This window comes from Chroicocephalus ridibundus, chromosome 6, assembly GCF_963924245.1.
Source record: "Chroicocephalus ridibundus chromosome 6, bChrRid1.1, whole genome shotgun sequence".
Taxonomy (NCBI): domain Eukaryota; kingdom Metazoa; phylum Chordata; class Aves; order Charadriiformes; family Laridae; genus Chroicocephalus; species Chroicocephalus ridibundus.
The window spans coordinates 37,442,043-37,459,631 of NC_086289.1; the positions used below are offsets into that span (position 1 = coordinate 37,442,043).

At 49.4% G+C, this 17,589-nt stretch overlaps 1 long non-coding RNA gene across 1 annotated transcript; it reads right to left on the reverse strand.

Annotated features, from left to right (window-relative positions):
• Positions 1 to 7,507: 7,507 nt before the first annotated feature.
• On the reverse strand, positions 7,508 to 8,988 carry LOC134516991 (uncharacterized). Its single transcript, XR_010071520.1, has 3 exons — positions 8,860 to 8,988; positions 8,064 to 8,284; positions 7,508 to 7,625 (listed from the first exon to the last, which is right to left on the reverse strand). It is a non-coding gene; the product is annotated as an uncharacterized LOC134516991 (long non-coding RNA).
• Between the last annotated feature and the right edge of the window lie 8,601 nt (positions 8,989 to 17,589).

A 17,589-nucleotide genomic window follows, 5' to 3' on the forward strand; every position in this document is an offset into this window, starting at 1 on the left:
GAGCCAACGATTTCTGCTAAAAGAGAAAAGTGTCCGCTACAGAAGACTCAAGATGGTCTTGTAAGGGGGTTTTCTTTCAGCTAGAAACAAACAGATCTAGCTCGAACACCTCCTAGCTAAAAGGAAGATTATTAATACTGAAAGAATGACAGCCAAGCATCCAGCGCTGCTGAAATATTAGCTTTTAATTGCAGCGTTGCAATTTCTTAGAACCCGCGCCCTTCTCCTGCAAGATGCTCAGTGGGGAGCCCAAGCTCAGGTTGCCCACCATGCCGTGGCCAGGCTTCCCCCCGGCCCCTCCAGTGCCGCCGAGGAGGGGACAGCCCTGGCGGTGATGGATGGCCAGCCCCGGGGCGGCCTGATTGATTCCCCTCGTTAGCCCAAGCGGTTAAGTGGGATGGAAGGGTGGCCCCACACCCCAGGGATGGAGCATGGGGAGAGCAGTTTGTCTCGCTCAAGTTCGACGTGAGCAATATGTCCCCAAGCGTGACGGCAGGCAGGAGGAGGCAAAGAGGAGCAGAAAGCCCTTAAGACATTTACGGCAAGAGTTATGGGTTGCACCACAGCTGGGGAGCCAGGTAGGATGAGCCCTTCCTTATAGAATGCACTGGTTTTTATTGTAGCTCCTTCTACAGGGAGTTATTCCTTTTCCATAGATGAAGCAGAGGTGAAATTAAGGCTCTAACAGCCGATGTTAGCCAGGTGTAGCAGAGCAAAAGGACCCCTTGGTGAGGAAGCAAGACATGCCCCCCTGTTGGCACCAACCACCCCGAGTGAACACACAGCCTGGCCCAAAGGAAAAATCGTCCGGAAAAGTTTCTTTCTAACTTACACAGCTCAGTTTAGCTCTTGAGATCGATCCTTATTTTTCATTTCCATATTGCTATCGCTCCAAAATAAAGTGTTCCCCGAGAACCCAATACCCATGGCGTTAAGAGACCAAATCTTAGGGCGAGGCTGCAAAAGCAAAGAGTAAGAAATCACTAAAAACATCTCCAACTTCTCATGGAAAATTCTCCTGCAAACTCAGCTTTAAAGGTAGGTTAAAACTGGTTTGGCTCGGGGTCTGGTGGTTTGGAGGGGGGCGGGTTTTTTGGAAATCAAACAAAGGCCCGAGCTGTCACGCTGTGACGCCCGCAGCATGATGAATGTGCGAAGCAGTCGCTAAACGTGGCTGCCGCAGGCCGGGATAGAAATGAAATATGGGAAATGGTAAATGAGCACGGACAGGAGGAGGAGAGAGCACCGGAGGGGTACCAGCCCTATCGCCCTGGAGGCAGGTCATCATCTCTAGCAGGGAGTCCCTCGCTCAGCGGGCATTAATGGATGGAGAGAGGGGAGCCGGCCTCGATTTTTCATTGCTCCCCCAAAACCAGCCGCATCCCTCACTCCAGAAGGCAAATAAACAGCAGCTCGGGTAAACGCATCACTCCAACCTCGCTGAGCTCCTGCCGAGCCCGAGCTTTCCGGTGACATCCCTGCATCCGGGGGGTTTCTCAGGAAAAACACTGCATGGGCTATTTTTCGTCCTGGCGTACGGTCGCGCCGGGCTCAGCCCCTCGCTCCGAGGAGGGGAAGTGGGCATCTGCCTCTGCGAACGATTGCGCGTGTATATAGGTCAGTGCCGGCTCGTGGGTCCAGTGGAGACAAGTATGCATTTTTCTTGCATCCTCAGGCAAGCTGGAAAATGTCACTTACTCGCACAGGCAATCACTAAACATTTTTGCTGCCCTAAGTGCCCAGCTGCTCTGCGGCTCTGGGAGCGGGCTGCCAGCACCTGCCTAGAACACTGAGAACAGGCTTCTCTTTTTTTTTTTTTTTTTAATATACATTTTGCTTGATTTTATATTTTTTTTGAAGGCATATGGAGTGATTTAGAGCCCAAAACCAGGGCAAACGTCCCTACCCGCATAATCATCCCTGTTCTCATCCATGTCTCTGCGGTATCCTTCACCTCCCTGGGGGTCTTTTAACCCTGGAAGGGAAAGCCACCTCTGCCTTCCTCACAGCAGCACCCCACAGCTTGGATTTGAAGCGGTGCTGATGTCCAGGCAAAGCCCAGCCAGCAGAGAAACGCTCGCAGAGGGCTGAGAAGCTGTTGCACAGCCTGAAGGTAAAGTCCTGACCAAGAAGGTGGTGGGGTTCCCATATCACAGAATCATGGAATGGTTTGTGTTGGAAGGGACATTAAAGATCACCCAGTGCCACCCCCTGCCCTGGGCAGGGACACCTCCCACCAGACCAGCTTGCTCCAAGCCCCCTCCAACCTGGCCTTGAACACCTCCAGAGATGGGGCAGCCACAGCTTCTCTGGGCAACCTGGGCCAGGGGCTCACCACCCTCACAGCCAAGAATTTCTTCCCGATATCCAATCTAAATCTACCCTCTTTCAGTTTGAAGCTGTTACCCCATGTCCTATCATTACACTCCCTAACAAAGAGTCCCTCCCCATCCACGTGCGGAAGGAGTCACTCACATGCCAGAAGGAATGGTTTTCCTTAGTCCTGGCTCCTCCATCGTCGGGGAGGAACATGAACATCTGGCCCAGCAGTTAAGTTCAGAGACAGGTGTTTGCTGCTGAACCCCATGCTAACTGAGTGGATTTGGGGAGCAGGCTCGCAGCTCCATTTAGAGTGAGCATCCTACGGTGAGTACAGCGCCGTGTCACACCAGGAGGGGAGTCCTTCCTGACCGCCACGTGGAGGCACGAGGAGAAAGATGAAAGGGATGAGTCTGAGCAGAGGAAAGGAGCGGGGAGAGACTGCGCCAAGCTGAAGCCCTCCAGGAAGTGAGAGGGCAGCTGAAGATGCTTCAGAAGGGACCGTGCTTTCTATCTCCTAGCAACAGATACCAGCAAAAAGCCAAGGAAGGTGGTCAGAAGATAGTCTTCGTGGAGGAAATGGGGGCTGTGCCAAGTCTCACCCCGAGGGACCCCCATCCCTCCCCTCCTAAGGCTCCTTACGGACACCAACACCACCGCCCTCGCCCCAGCCAGGCTGCTCGTTGCTCCCAATGGCTCAACAACAGGTCGGGGTGTTTTCAGCTCCGCTCAGGGCACCTCACTTGCTCTCTCCCCTCTAGCATCCACCCAGCGTAACTCGGGGCAATGGGGCCACAATTCGGGCCACAGTCACCCCTGCGGCTTGGTAGCTAAAAGGCGGGGGGCAACATTACGCATAGGATGGTGCTCAGCTGGGAGCGAGCTCTCCGTCCCTCGGGTCTCCTGCAGCTCAGTATTTTGGACTCCATCTGCGTCCCTCCAAGCGTTATTCATCTGTGAGTAGCCAACAGGGCAATATTTGCAGCCCCCAAAGCATCTAACACCAACCTGTTTTATCCCATCAGGAAATGGCCGGAGGACACCATGCCCAGGGCTTTTAAAGACATTGGGGGGGGGGGCGGAACTTCTGCATCTTCAGGAAAAAAACACCCTCCCCCCATTGCTGTATCAATTACAGAAGATGCATTAAAAGGTTTTAGTAATGATTTCTTGTCGATAAGCTGGATCTTCAAGTCCCAGTGCCCTTATTCAAACCCTCCTGGGAGCAAGATGTGCCGGCAAAAGGGACACACCACCGACCCAATGGCAAAGGCAGCGGAAAGATAATAGAAAAGAGACATTGGGCAGGGAAAAAAAGATCAGAGACAGAAACCTGTATGAACACAGACAGATCACGAGTTTAAAGGAAGGTGATTCTTCACTCTGCGCCTATACAAATGATTTCCTTCCCTTGGCGGCTCCCTCCTCCCCTCTCCCCTGATGATTTGAAGGCTTTGGGAGCTGCAGTAAGTGGGACTGTTTTTCCGTGCAAGCCAGCCAAAGATTTAGGTAGGCAGGAGGAAAGCACTCTCTTTTTCCATCAGCGTTCAATAGAAAGACAGTAAAAAATAAAAATAAAATTAAAAAAAGAGAAAAAGAAAAATCAGGGAAGAGTCCAAGCTGGGAATCGTTAAAAGGAAACACAACCAAGAACATAAAAAAAACACAGAGAGATGGAGTGGAAAAATACGCTCCTTCCAGCTCCGAGCCACCCTCCAACACTTTTCAGGTATGTAAGGTCTTAACACAGAGATTAATCTGCAAGCTGCCGAGCCGGAGATGGGTAAACTGGCCTGGGAGGAGCCTCCTCCACGCCAGGCGAGATCTTCTGATAATCCCCAGCAGACAGCTAAGGAGGAAAGTTGGCCAACGCGTTTGCTCAGTCCTTGGGTGATAAAGAAGAGGGGAGCGGAGGGCTGCTGCCGGTTATGATAAGGCTGCTCTATGAATGCTGATTATCAGCCTGGCCCCAGCTTGCTAATCCAGAGCTCTAAGTCCATAACCCTTCGCCTGACCCCGTAAAGCCCTCGTGCGGGGCCGGGGCTGTTCGAGGCAGGCACTCATGTTACGGGTGTTTTGCGACACATCCAGGCACCCTCGTTAGCCCGGTTTCCTAAGGAAACAGGGTAAGCACGGTCACACCATCCGTCTGTCCGTCCCTTCACTAATCATTTCTGAACCTGGCAGTCCATTTTAACTACGTCCAAAATGAACAGAAGAGCCTCTCCCGCCCCTCCCCCCCAAAAAAAAAAAAAAAATCACTGGGTACCAGAAATGTCATCCTCCCTGGTGAAAGCAGGCAGGGTGGACATTTTTCTGATTCAGAGGAAAAGACAGCAACTGAGGATTTTTCCCTTGTTAAACTCCAGAGAAACCACAGTTGGGCACTCCACGATGAGCCCAAACACAAGCAGAGTTTTTAGTCTTGCAGATCATGGGATGGCTTATTTTCATTACATAAGGAAAATTCACTAGGGTGGAACAGCAGAAGCTATTCTTGATGCAATCAAAACTCACCCTCAGGCACGTGACGTGGCAGGAACGCATGCTTGCCGTCCTTCCCGTGCTCCCACGACACTCCCAGCTCACAGGAACAGGAAGATTGTGGGATGATTGCTTGGCTGATTATTTTTTTTTCTTTCCAAGACCTTCATCTTCCTTTGCCACCAGACATTGCCTGGAGCCCATCCAAAGCTTTCCAGGAGCGTCTTGAGCGTGCATGCCTTGCAGCTTTTCCATTCTTCTTGACGTTGTAAAACTGTCCTGTAAAAGCAAAATTAAAGGCTTGAGTGCTGGCCACAAAGCCCTTACCGTGGACTTGTTTTCTGTTGTATGCAACTCCAAGACGGGGAGGGGGGGCACGGAAGTGGGGAGAGAGCTTTATGCATTAAACTTCTCTATAAATCTATTGAAGGTATTTCATCACTTCCCGACATTCCTCTATAAAACCCACTCAGCTACATTTACAAATTATAAAATTAGTTTTATGTGCAGGGTCCAGCTAATGGCACAGCTAAATCTAGGGAGCAGGAAGATTAGATGCTTCTCCCATCCTCATGGTGGGATTTATTTTGCAGCATCCCTGCGCGGGGAGCAGCATCCATCCTGGGGTGGAAGATTTCCCCTCCCAAGCGAAAGCTTTCAAAGCTCAAAAGAGATCTGACCACCAGCTGGAGTGTTTTGAAGAAGCCACATCCACGGGGAGCAAACAGAGCTGGATGGCTCAGGGGAACGTTTGTGGTCCTCAAAAACCAAGTGTTGCCAGTAAACTAAGGAACACAAAACTGGAGAACTTAAATCCCACGCAGGATAATTTACACATACGGTATGGAGGGAGCAGGGTGCAATATTGAGAAATTTTCAAGGAAAAGGGACAGTTTTCCTTACTCTCCTTATTTTTGTCAAACAGGTGCATGCCGCACTGTGCTCTCAGCAGAAGGCTACGGTGGTGGGAACCAGCTAACTGTGTTTGAACATTACAGAGGCGCGTTTCGCTATGCACCTGGGGCATCAGATACCCAGCAGCTGTATCCCATGTCCTTGGTACCCTGCCACACTCTTCAGAGAAACACTGGGCAGCACCAACCTAGTTCCCAGCGGTCTCCCATTTCTTGGCTACAGCCCAAGGCATTACCCAACCCCGCTCGCTGGAAGAGCGCTAAAAGACCCATTACAGAGACAGGACCAGCATAAATATTAATTCAGCAGAGCACAACTGCCAGGAAGGGAGGGGGTGATACACTTCAGCCCTTCCTGCGCAGGGCCAGCATCATCAATCCTGCCCAGCTCTGGCCTTCATCCCTGCTCACATCCCCTCCCCTCCCTGCTCTCGGTACCTCTCCCACTCCCCAGGCACTACACGGGGTGCAGAAAGAGGCTTGACGTTGCTTACCTGGTCCGCGGGGATGCTGCCTGCTTCCCCAAGGCAGCCCAGCGGTCCAGGCCTGCGAGGAGGGATCTTACGGCAAAGCAAGGTCACCTCCCAATGCGTTTGGCCACTTGCTAATCCTCGCACTGCTGGGGATCAACGTTGCAGGGGAGGAGGGAAAAAACCACAACTGTTCCCCCAGTTAAGTCTAGAGGAAGAAACAAAAGCTAATCAGCCTCAAGCACATGAAGGGAACAAGCTTCTTCAAGCACGTTCTCAGCTTCAGTTCTTTGCTCCCTTTAAAAAAAAATAATTTCCCTCTGTAGCGTATTAATCACCACAAGTCAGCCTCGGCAAGAGTTATCCATGGAGCTATGCAGGCGCTGCGAGGACACTCTGTTATAGCAGGATTATTTACTTTTATAACCTTTACAGAAACAAGAGATAAGTACAGTCGAAAAACTTGCTCACACACCACAGCAGCGACCGCCTGATTCATTCCTGCACCCTCCCACTTGTGCACGCGTGCCAAAAGGGCTGACACTCCGGTTGGCGCCGTGTGAGCCTCACAAGACAGCACTGCCACCGTGCAGGGGTGGCTTTGGAAGCAGATGCGTTTGGAGGGTGGCTTTTTAGTGGGTTTGCCTTTCAGAGGACCAGGGGGTACCCGACTCCCCTGCCGCGGGGCAGCGGCACTCAAGGGCTCAAGATCGGAGGCCACTCATGGTCGCCCTGTGCCCCAGGGATGCGCATGGCATTGCCTGGTGGCACAAGACAAAGTGGCTTGTGGAGCAGGACCCTCGGAGCCTGCCCCATTGCTCTGGTTTTCCTCTCCAGCAAGCATCTGCCACCAGCAGAAAGCCTCCAAAGCAGGTCTCGGCCATGCTTTCCAGTGGTTCAGGTCCCACCAAGAGCAAGCCTGCAATAAACTGAGCGCCCTCCCCTAACAACCCCCCATCTGACCTGCAGCTCCAAGCACGATGCTTTCCTTGAGCAAACAAATGAACAAGTTCTTCACTGCACCGCCCTCTTCCTCTGCTCCCTACCCTCTGACGAACGGCTGAAATTAGTTGTGCGTGTGGTATTTATTTCCCTGGCCCCTGCCGTTGGGACCATGCCCAGAGGCCAAGCGCCCGGGGCGGCTATTGCACCTCTCTGCATTTTGGGCCCAGCATTGCAAATTTCCAGCAAATTCACCAGCAACAACCATGCCGGCAGTGGCTTTGCACCCCCAAGTCTGTCGGGTGTGGTTTGGAACCTCTTCAAATAGATCAACTGGGGAAAACAAAACAGGTACCTCCAGCCTCTGCTGGGATGAGCCAAACCTCGAAGCGAAAGTGCTCTTGCATCTCTGATTTCCATTTTCCCCCAAACCCGTGTCTTGCACCCTCCGGAGCCATCTCCCATTTCCGCAGAGCTCTGTGGGTGACATCCTGATCTACAGACATATAAAGGAGTCTTTGTTTACAAGATAAGAGCCACAAAATGCAAATAAAAAGCCCCAAATAGCGCAAGATCAAACAGGGTCCGTATCTACCCTTTCAAAGGCATCCAGGCTGCAAAGCTCGCTATAAGCAATGGTTTTGTTTGGAACATTAAATATGATACTAAAAGCATCTTCCATGTGAAAACAACATGCATATGAGTTTGTTTATGTTATAACTTTAATCTCTCCAATAACAGGTCTTTAAAGCTTATTTTAAGCTGGAAAAATAATACTGAGTAATGAATCAAGGCCTTAAGAGGCTGATAAGCAGCAGGGAACCATTGCAGAGAGCGTACTCCTGATTTAATTAAAGTCTTAAATGTACTCCAAGAAACAAAATCCATCCACCCATCAATATGATGAAGCGACTGCAAGTTCCCTTAAACTCACCCGGCCACCTCATGAATCTCCTGGTTGGGAAAGCGAGGAAAAACATGGTCCTCTTTCACTTAATTCTTCAAACCAGCAATTGCCATCCAAGCACGAGCTGTTTTGTTGCTCCTGGGACACACTAACAGGAGCTGAGCTGTGCCCATGCATGCAGCAGGGTGGAGGCTTCAAAGTCTTCTCACAGCAGGGGTGCAGCAAAGCCCAGGTCCCTGGTACCCGTCCTGCAGCTCAATCATAGAATCACAGAATGGTTTGGGTGGGAAGGGACCTTAAAGATCACCCAGTGCCACCCCCTGCCCTGGGCAGGGACACCTCCCACCAGACCAGGTTGCTCCAAGCCCCGTCCAACCTGGCCTTGAACACCTCCAGGGATGGGGCAGCCACAGCTTCTCTGGGCAACCTGGGCCAGGGGCTCACCACCCGCACAGCAAACAATTTCTGCCTCAGATCTCACCTAAATCTCCCCTCTTCCAGTTTAAGACCATTCCCCCTCGTCCCATGGCTCCCCTCCCTGATCCAGAGTCCCTCCCCAGCTTTCCTGAAGCCCCTTTAGGGACGGGAAGGGGCTCTGAGGTCTCCCCAGAGCCTTCTCTTCTCCAGGCTGAACCCCCCAGCTCTCTCAGCCTGTCCTCACAGCAGAGGGGCTCCAGCCCTCCCAGCATCTCCGGGGCCTCCTCTGGCCCCGCTCCAACAGGTCCGTGTTTTTCCTGGGCTGACTCCTCCAGAGCTGGACACAGGACTCCAGGTGGGGTCTCACAAGAGTTGAATAGAGGGGTAGTATCAAGTCATATGTCACCTTCCCTCCAGATGCTCTTCCTCCAGCAGCCTCTGTGACAGACAGTTTTTTTGGTGTCCCTTCCCATGCAAAAAGAGATCCAAGATACCTCCTCCAGGCTCTGCCACGCTGGCAGGAGTTATTTCAAGGCACTCCTCTACTCTACCAGGACAGCTCGGGGACTGCTCAGGTATCTTTCCCGTTTCTTCTGGCCTGCACTCGTGGCTTATGCTCCGTTTTCAAGTCAAGCTTCACGGACACAACCTGTACCCCAGCGGATGGTCACGGCACGGAGCACCTGAGAGCCAGAGGGCATGGATGCCTGAGGCAGGAGGACTTCCCCAACTGGACCTCACCCATGGGTCTGCAGGTACTCCAGGGGACCGCAGGTGTAAGTGATCTCCACAAAGGAGACTTTGAGCATTCCCGGTTCAGGGGAAGGGCTGGGCTGGCTCACCTGAAAGGAGAGAACCGCAGGGATTTGAGTACGGACTCATCATTAGGCATGCAAGTAACATTCTCGCAAATCAGAGCTCGGGCAACCAAATGAAAAAAGCAAATATTTGCTAGAATGAAAATGTCAAATGCTTGGCAGCTTTCCTTTTGCCTTGTTTGGTTTTGGTTTTTTGGGGGTTTTTTTGTGTTGGGTTTTTTTTTTGTTGTTCACAGGGGCTTCAACCAGTTAATAACCATGTAATTCATCTTTTTTTTAATTTATTTTTTTTGGTCAGGGAGGTGGGGTCATTCTGAGGCAGCTCAAGACCAAGTTTCACTTATTTCTTCCTAAATAAAATTCAAAGCAAGGAGAAAATGGGGAAAAAGGGTTCACTGGGGAAGCGTCGAAATTTTTTCTTTTTTTTAAAGTTAGCATTAGCTTCATTTTGGCTCCAAACATCGCTTCAAAAAGTAGAAGTCACAGCATCTCATTCCAAAAAACGCACAAAGAAGTGGTTTGATTTTTTTAAAATTGCTACTTTCTATTGTAATTTTTTGTTGAGTTCAACAAAAATAATTCCAGCTGACCCAAAACCCTATTTTTCAACAAATGCATTTATGTACTCTTGAAAAAGAAAGAAAGAAAGAAAGTCAGTATAGTTCTTTAGCCTGTATTTGTGCAAAACCACTAATTTTTAGTTGTTGGCTTTCTGCTAGAGATAATCACACTGAACAAACGGCTGAATAAATGATTCTTCTCACAGGTATATCAAAAGGGCTGACAGAAAGAACAAAAAAATAAGATGGTGTATCAGAAAAGGAAAAAAAAATACAGAGTGTATAGATCCAAACCACTAGAAATATTTATAGAAACAGAGCACCAACGTCAACGCTTGAATGCTTGTGCTACCAACCCCCTTCTTGCGTTTAGGTTTGGCATCTCCTGGCATTGCATATGTACTCCCTGTAATCCAAAAGCCTCCAAATTAAGGAGCCTAATTTTATCTGGAAGAGCTTGGAGCAACCTCCAGAACAAGCGCCCTTTGCTCGGAGCCGGTGTTTGCGTTTCTTTCTGGCCGAGAGGAGCGTTAGTCCCCTGGGTAACCCGGCTGAAAGGCCTGGGGGACGGCTGCTTCATTTCCTCATTAAATAATTCTGACTCATGAACACATCAGAAAACTTGCTTTGTGGCCTTTGACAGTTTACCTCTATAAAGGCAAACTTTGTCCAAGAAATCATTTTCTGCAGATCACTCAGGCGGCATTAGTCACGTTGGTCCCTTCCCTCCCAGCCTCGCAGAGACAGCGCCAGTAATTTGTATTATTTTCATTGCCTTCCCCCGTACCCTCATCTGTCTTGACCGAGCGAACTTGCAACTTTATCTCATCTTCCTGCAGCGGCAGATCAAGACAGAACTGCTTGTCCCGGCCAAGAGGAATGGGCTTAAACAAAATTTCCATCTTTTTGTCTTGCAGACAAGCTAAATGCCACTAATACCCCACTTTGGGCTGGCTCTCGGCCTTCAGATGGGTCTGACCAACAAGGAATAATGGGCATAAGGACACAATTGGAAGGTCAAACCTTATTGATTATATTTATCTCCGTTGCTTTTATTTATATAACTCTGACTGGCCTCTCCTTCCCTTCGGATTTTTTTTTTTTTTTAAAAACCAGCCAAACTACCTACCCCCATCCCTCATGCCCACACACCTCTCCGAGCCACGTGCAAAGCACAGCACTGAAAAAAAGATGGATATGATAAAGATGCTCTGAAAGTTAATCTTAAAGTTGCTCGACCTTGCACACTTCTGGGCGCAGAAGCACATACCTTCTCGAGTTACATCCTGGGGTGAGAAACCAGTTTTTGAGGAACTTTTCCACGCAAGAGAGTAATGTTCTAAATACCTAATATTTCCTCCCCCGCCTCCAAACCCTAGCATAATTCTAGGAAATCTGTACATTTATATCTGGCTGCTTAGCAGGGAAATGCTCTTTCTGAGCCACCTCCACTGTATATTTTCTCCTGACATAAATATGAATTAAGGTTATGGCCCGGTATGATCTTCCCAGGAAAAAGTGTAGATTACATCGATGTGACCCATTAAAGCAATCTTAAATACCCACTGATGGTTCATTATTGCAAGTTACTTTCCTTCCTGATGTAGAATTTATTCAATATATTGGAGAAGAAGAAAAAAAAAAGTCTCCAGGAAGGCATTGCCTGTGCACTGCATTAATAAAAAGGGACAGCACAAGGGATGGGCTTGACAAGTTGGAAGAGGAGTCTCCCCAACTCTGCTGGATGAATCAAGACACACCCCCTGGAGGGCACGTAGGCCAATGGGAAAACTTTAATTAGAAAAATTCAGAAGGAGCAAGGACATCCTTATCCCATGCAATAACAGATCATGCTGTGTGAAATATGAGAAAACACGGGGAAAATGTTATGCCTGCTTGCAAATGCTTGGGAACGCAAGAATTCCGAGGGCTAAGCCATCTCCTGGTGTGTGTAGTAAATACAGCAGCCTGGGAGTGGTGGGTAATCGCTTATGGCATCACCTACAGTGCCTTTATGGGGTGATACAGGTCAGAGGATAGGTGGCTGGGGAAAGGACCCATGCCCCAGCAGCGGAGGGACTTCCCAAACACAAGGGGACGGTGGCTCATACCTAACACCAAAGCCCGAATTAGCTGACAGGGTTATGGACACTTTTATAATAGCTTTGACCCGCTGCAAGGCAAGAAACGGCCCGTTGAGTTGCAAGTTGGATTTAGGTGCAGAAGAGGGGGCGGAGGGCTCCCCAAAGCATCACCACTCGCTCCTTCCCCATCCCCTGACAGAAGGCAGCTGTGGGGCTCTTCCAGCTCCGGGAAGATGGGACTCCACAAGCCCTAAGAAAAGCCTCTCTCCTTTTATCTGACACTTTGCCTCTGCAACCTGAAGCTGAGTTTATAAACATTTTGCCATGAGTAAAGTCTAGAGGGATTTTTTTTTTTTCTTTGCACCTATACAATTCATTTAAAAAAAAAAAAAAAACAACCAAACTCTGTCTGGAGAAAGAGCAGCTTGTGCTACGGAAAGAAAAACTGCTCAGACCCAAGGCTGAGAGAACACAGAGGCTTACCAGCTTTTCTCCCTTGCAGACAGCACAGCGCAGAAGGTGGGCATCCAAGAGCGGATTGCTGGCAGTAGGACCCAAGCTATGCCGGCTCACCATCCTATGAACGGTCCCACCAAAGGCTCATTTCGGCTAACCTTCAGTTCGTGCCACGATGTGCCCAGGAGCCCTTGGTGCCCGTGAAGACCAGCGCAGGGGAATAGCGGGGGGAGCTGTGAGTTTGCTACTGGGTTCTGTTGCGGTGCAAAGTTCTGAGGCATCAACCAAGGTCCAGCAAACCTTAAAGGGCCAAGAAAAGTTGGGTGCTGACCGCAGGGGATCAGAGGAACCCTGCACCCCTCCCACACCCCCTCCCACCTCCTTTGCCTTCAACCAGGAAAGTCAAGGCAGCAAACAGCGCTGCTGGCTCAGCACGGGAATCCCCTGCTCCCCATTCACAGCCTGGCCCATCGCCTTGTCCATTGCAGCAGGTTTATGGTACCCTATGCTCCCTGGATCCACGGACCTCCCAAAGGCAACCCCCTTTTCCAGGCATCCCTGCATCCATAGGGTTAGGAGTGAGAGGGGCTGCCAGAGCCTTTTCCCAGCTGGGATGGTGCCTTCCCCTAACAGGATGGCCCTTGCACACTAAAACCTGCTCCAAAGGGCCAAGAGGCTCCTGTGGGTGCCTCTCGCGCTACGTACAGCAGGGGGTCCCTGGGGAAGAGCACCTTGAAGCATTCGGAGGAGGCCGGGCAGCTCACGGGCTGCAGCTGCAAGGTGAGACGCGGCACATCTTCCATTCTCTTAATTCATAGTATTGACAAAACATAAAATATTAACGCTGGAGAAGACAGGGTTCTCTTTAAAGAGATTGATTCGCAAAGGTTGGGAGCGGGTCCTTCACCGTGCAGAACAGGTCAGGCAAAAAGTCTTCAGCATCAGGCGGAGGGGTTTGAGCCAGGCAGCAAGGATTGCCTTCTCCCTCCTTGCCCTGCGAGCTCCACCTGGCAGGGGCTCTGCACGGTGCCTGCCCAGAGGCTTCACAGGCTCCAGGAACATTCTGGGGCCTCGTGATGTCATCTCCTCCCACCAGCCCATAGCAGGTGGTCCTCTGCGGGCCAACCTGCCAACACCTCCCTCGCAGGGGGCCCAAAATGACACCATGTGGCTCAGCCTCCACCACCTTCTCCAGGTCCCTGGCGCTGCTGGGAGCACAAGAGCCTGGAGCCAACCCCGTGCCATCACGCTCCTTCTCCCCGCCACCACCCACCAGCAAGCAGGGGACACCTGCCTGGGGGAAAGAGTAGAGGGGAGCCAAGACCAAAGTGAAGCCTACCTTTTTTTCCCCAAAAAAATTTCCAGTTGGGTCAGCTTCTTTACACGCTCGAACTTCCTTCCAATTTTCTCTGTTCTTCATGCATCTAATTAATGATTCAGATCATTAATATTTCTGGAGCAGAAATTCTCTTCCCATCTATAAAGTGGCCGTGCCAACTCTTCGCCCTAATTTTGAACAACATATTTTGTTTAAACTTCCCGCAGAGAAAACAGCTTGAGACCAGACTTTTCTGTCTCTTCACAAAACGATTATTCAGAACACTATCAGCGAATCTTAACGTACCTTCATCTGCAAGGAGGATTTCTCCCAACGCTGCTACACAGTCCACCCACCTCTAGATGCACACAGGACCACAATCAATACATGTTAATTAAGCCGTAGCCCACTCCAATTAGAATTATAGGATCTGAAGGACAGACATTTATTTTTGTCAGTAAATTAATTTAAGCATTCATTAATTTTAACTTTAATTTTTAAATTATATATCACTTTAATGATAAATAATTCCTCTCATTACAGAGGAAACATATGGAAGAGAAAGATAAAATGGGAGAGACTTGGACCCAGCGAGGAATATGTTCTCCGGCACTTCCTTCTCTTTCGGCACATCAGCAACCCCATTTATGTCAGCAAACTGGGCTCTTTTGAAAATTTGGCTGGCGAGTGCAGTGCTGAAATAAGAACAGAGATTCTTTGAGTATCTCACCTCCTTCTCTGCTGGGAACATGAAAGCTTGGCTGTGAAATCTCAGTGTTTTAGAATAGCTGCAACTTTGTACATGCTACCAAAATAAACACTTTTCTACGGAAATAAAAATATTACTGTGTTAACACTTTTTTTAATTTATATAGAACAGGGCAGGTTGATTTACAACGTAACCCTTTCCGCACATATCCCGGGCAGAGCACACTGATTTTTCAAGTTAGGTTTGTGCGGAGCGTCCTGCACTCAGAGTTAAACCCTGCCTAATTTGGGTATGGCAGTTAATTAAACACAGAACAGACCAGCGATGTTTTGGGCCTTCTTTCCCCAGCAGATGCTGTGTGGCAAATGATCCCTGCTGGTCCAAAGAAGGGTTTTAACCCTCAACATCTTCATCCCAAAGGACTGCCTAAGTGCTCACCTATTGGTGTCCATCACACACCTGCCGTAAATCTTCTCTGCCCCACCTCAGCACACAACTAAGCAAACATCCCAAAGTCTTTTCCTTCTGTAGGAAGCAGAACATAGAGTGTCTGGCACCCTAAAACACTCTCTCCGAGATCACAAGCTCTCCATCCCGCCAAGCACATCGGCGCGACGCTTCCCGTAGCCGGGATGCGGTATAAATAGCAGCGCTGCACACCGAGACTCCTCCACACTGACGCACCGTACCCTGCCCGGGACTTGGCAGATGCCAAAAAATCAAAATAGATTAAGTGAATAAATTATTCAATGGAGAGAGTGCCATTACTCCTCAAGCACTGTGCTGGACTGGTAATAATTGATCAGCTTCACAGCCGACGGTGGCAAACAAATAGCAAAAGAGAATTGTTCAGTGAATAGACTATCTGACAAAAAAGCGCTAGAAAAGCATCAGGGTCTCAGCCTCCGGGGAGCTTTAGACCTGCAGTGCAATACTGTTTCTTCTTACCATATTTTTTCCCTTGGAAACAACTACTTAGCCCTCTTCCCAGCCCGTTTTTTCAGCTATCATCATAAACTTCGGCTGTTGCCTTTTTGGGACACCACATCTGTTACAAACTCCTAGGAAAGAGGGAGAAAAAGTCTCTCCCCAAGCCCCGTTGCAGAGGGCTCAGTGCAAGCGCAACGCGCAGGCACCGTTCCTACACACACCGCATCTCCTGCCTTTGATCCAAGCCGGTAGCACCAAGGCAGGGAAGAGCCAGTGGCACAGCCCGGCCAGGACCTCCAGAAATAACCCAGGATTCCCAAAAGCCAGACAAGGCACGACTACTCGCACACACATTAAGCGGAACAGTGTCCCAGCTTTCTCAAGAGTCAAAATTCACTTCTTCCAGCTCCTCCACCTCTTGACATCTCCTGTCTCGCACTGTGTCACTCTCCCACAGTGCCAAAACTAACTGTATTCCCCCCTCAAGATCCATACCCTTCCCTCCCCCTGGAGAGCCCTCCCTAGGGCGGGGGTGGTTTTGCTGGAGCCGAAGGGATTCTCCTGCAAGGAGGAGCCCCGCTGCCTGCACTTCCACGTGCCAGTATAAAAGCAAGCAGGAGACAAGCCGGTGCTTTGAGCAGATGGAGGGGCAGAGCAGCAGCTTGGAAAACCTCTTCAGCAGGACCTACATTACAGAGAAGGTTCAGTCAAAAGGGGAACAGCGAAAGAGGAAACTATGCAAAAATATTACTTTACTGGCAAATTTGTCTTTCCTTAACCACTGCAGACATTTGAGCATTAAAAAAAAAAAAAAAAAAAAAAACAAACAACACCTTTCCCACCATTTATCTATTAGCTCTTCTTCCATCCAGCTGTGCTGCTGAATTCCCGTATTTATTGACATCAGTGCATGTTGCTATAGAGATAATTAATTAATGCAACATAATAAAGTCAGCAGTTTTACTACTTTGCAGGTTAAAGCAGGACTGGCAATAGAGTGGGGAAGACAGAAAGCCTTATTTCTGAAAAGCAGTATTTTTAACAATCCTCCAAGCACTGAAAGAGAGACTTGGGCCTGAAAATCATTTCCACAGTGCATGAAATGTGCTACATTTGGTATAATCACTGTCATTAGGAGCCCAGAGAAGAATTAGCAAAACAGCAATAAAGATGAACGAAGGCTCAACCGAACAACTGCAGGTGGAGGAACAAGTTCCCCGAAAATCCAGCAAAACTCTTCCTCTCAACCCGGCAAAAGTGCAGCAGCTCACCCATTCTTTGGCCAAAGCTGCTGCAAGCTGCGATGTCCTGGTGGCTAAACCCAAACGCACAGGACCTTTTCCAAGAGCCCTCCAACGCTGGCCACTCCAAAAGTCACCTACGGGTCTCTGTCTTCTACAGAAGAGACTCTGAAGGCAGGTCCCCTCCTTGTGGGACCTTCTGAGCAAGCCCATGATGAGAAGGGGGTTGAGACAACCTCTTTGTAGCCCAGCAGACCTGATGCTGTGCTCAGCCATGAGCCCAGTGGCCATCCCAGCTGCTCACCAAAGCCCGATTTCCCTGCCTGTGACAGGCACAGGCACCCGAGGAGGCAGGAGGTGAGACCAGACTCTTTCACCTCTCTCATTCGGAGCTGCCTCCTGACAGTCAGGTTGACATTTACAGCTGACGAGGACACCAGTGACTTGTCAATGTGTCCAAACAAGACAACTCTTTGATGAGAGCTACAACTGCACCCAGGAGCTTGCCTTCCTACCAAGAACTAGGCCAAAATTTAAAAAAAAAAAAAAAAAAAAAGAAAAAGGATGCTGTGGAGCACTCAAGTAGGTGCCACACTTGCAGTTTGGTCTAACTCCACCCCTTTTATTAATTTAGAAAATTAAAATCAATCCCCTTTTCAAGTGAGGCGTTATTTTATTATTTGTCCTGTACTAATTAGAATCTTTTTATATACTTTTCAGTTCAGGGTCTCTGCCTTCTGAGGTTAGAGAGAAGAAAGCAGCACGGATGAAATTAGGTCACTTAACCCTCAGGATGCTGCCATTCCGCAGCAAAGGTTGCTCTGCACGCAAGGAAGCAAAGGGGAAATGCTTTAAGAGAAAGACACATGCAGAATAAATGAGCGTAAGACTGTTTTGGGACAAAAGTGACATCATCAAGCAACATTTGCCTTCCATAACACCACGAAGGTTTTGTCACATTGTGATATTTTCATGGCAAGCTGCAGTGTCAAGCCTTCCCTGAAGACACCTAGACTTCTC